General features: G+C 34.6%; 1 long non-coding RNA gene across 1 annotated transcript; it reads left to right on the forward strand.

Moving 5' to 3' along the window:
- Positions 1 to 410: 410 nt before the first annotated feature.
- Positions 411 to 1,092, forward strand: LOC125683617 (uncharacterized). The gene is made up of 2 exons (XR_007373038.2): positions 411 to 589; positions 960 to 1,092. It is a non-coding gene; the product is annotated as an uncharacterized LOC125683617 (long non-coding RNA).
- Positions 1,093 to 2,445: the final 1,353 nt, after the last annotated feature.

A 2,445-nucleotide genomic window follows, 5' to 3' on the forward strand; every position in this document is an offset into this window, starting at 1 on the left:
TTCATTATCACTTAAATCACTGAACCTCATCATTACGTAAACAAAGCAGCAGGCCGAGAATCACGTGATTTGCGTAGCCAATGGAAATAAGGCAGACTATTGCCCGGTCAACAGTTTGTAAACTATACTACAAGTGTGAGAGTTGATTTAACAGTTAAAATGTTGGTTCTAAATCGTATTAGTTTTATATAGGAAAACAATGAAGATATATAGCAAACAATTTTGTCAATATAAAGGGCATTAAATCAATAAGCAAATTGAGCTGAGTAGTCCATATAACATTAAATAACGATGTACTCAAGATCGTAACTATTACTCACAAACTACATCATGTAATACACGGGTAATCTAAAACGAAATCAACTCTGCCCCCACAGGAAATCAAATCTGCCCCCACATGCACTGAAAACCTAAAGTGGTCATTATGACAAGATGATTAGTCACTTGACAGTGTCTTGGTAGTCAAACCGTGTATGGACCATCTATATCGTCAGTCTGGCTGTGTAGCACATCATCGATATTAAATTATTCGGCAAGAAAAATAGCGTCATGCAGCAGCCATATTTCCAGGGAACGACAGGCGATGAGAGTAAGTATTATTTTGTTCTTTGTTAGTCTTATATGAATACATTATTAAAGAAAGATGCTGAAAAGTAGTTTTACGTGATAAATTACATTTGTTTAAAAGTATCCACACGTTCCCTCGTTAATAATATGGTTATATTCATGGTATCTTGAGGGAGAAAAACAAAAAACAAAACCCCAAAATTTCTGAACGTTCTTGAATGAATTTTATTCGTTTTCATAAGGAATGTTGTGTGGGGTTTTCCCAAGTAATCTATTTCATGTGTTACAGACACGCCAAATAAGTTTTGGTATTCCATTGAAACGATACTGTAACACACTCACTGAATTTGATATGCCAGTTTTATTTATATTGTTTTTATTTGTACTTGCAGGTCAATACCTGGTCTGGTGAAAATAGAACATGCATGTCCAAGGATTCAAATTAAATTGGGCAATGTGAAATTTTACTGTTGAATTTGTTCATGTCCATTTTTGTTTGACAATAAATTAAAATGTTGGCCAAGTTTTGGTTTTATGTTGTACCGTTTTTTGTTACAAAATGTAACTTGCAGCTGAAGTAAAGACGGCAACTGATGTAGATCAGTCATCTTGATTTTAAATAATTTCATTGTGATTAAATGTATGACTAAAGGACAGTCATTTTGAATAGAAAATATGTCAGATTAACTACTGCTACTGTCAATATGACGACAATGATGGTCAAAATTAACCCAACCACCCAAGTCATGATTACTATTCTTTAAAGTCAATATGACCACCTATATCAGTCAGTGCGATTATTTTCATATAGTCAAAATGACATAGATACATCATTTTGACTAACTGCAAGAAAATCAAAATGACTAATTTTGGGGGTAATAGTGATAAACTTACGTTTTCAGTGCAGGAGATCAACTCTGCCCCCACAGGAGATCAAATGGAAAGCTTCGTGTAAAAGTACAAGTTGGATGAGACAAATGGCATGAAGCACGATTTTTCGTACATTATATATCTTTGAAAAAGGGTTATTCTTTAAATGCAGATAACATATCGCTCAACAATGTTTTAGACTGAGCGTTCACTGCACTCTATCACTTACTAGATTCATTGTCTGTTCTTAAGATGGCGCCACACACTTCGGTTTTATGATAAAAAATAAGTTTAAGGGGGAGATGGGGTGTCATATCACTTGTTTTTATGTTAACGATTCATTAATACTGTTGCTTTCCTGACAAAAGACAACCAAGAAGGAATGAATCATATGACGTGCCCTTTACGACTACAGATAAATGAAACACTTTGCAGTCAATGACTATTTTTTATAACGACAACGATGAACTCGCCTACTCTGAGACTAGTACCGTTATGTTTCAAATTCAATATCCTATGAAATACATTTCAAATTCACGCAATGCAATTACTCTCCACCTAGCTTTCTAGATGAAAAACAACAGCGCTAGTCGTTTTCATTTTATAGATACACTTTAACAGGATACTATTGGATATTTTCAGAACGCATCCGTTATCGTATTACAGTAATCGCTGTTAAATCGCGAACACGGTGATATTAAAGTTATACTAGCTCTCATTTTTGGTGTCCAATTTTTTTGTTGCAAAATTATGATTTACTATTTCAATCACAGAAAAAAATTAGGTTTATATACTATAACCATACCACTCGGATCACCTCGGTCGATTCCATCTAGGCTAATGCCGAATCCACTTTGGTATGTCTGACACAAGTAAAGTCTACTTCAGTATCATAAAAACATATTTACTGACTATTCGGACAATAGTTAGTTTATTGTCCTCCTCAACAGCAACTATTTCCCTCGGCTGCACCTCGGGAAATAATTGCTGTCTTGGGGGACAATAAAC

Source organism: Ostrea edulis, chromosome 6 (assembly GCF_947568905.1).
Source record: "Ostrea edulis chromosome 6, xbOstEdul1.1, whole genome shotgun sequence".
Lineage (NCBI taxonomy): Eukaryota > Metazoa > Mollusca > Bivalvia > Ostreida > Ostreidae > Ostrea > Ostrea edulis.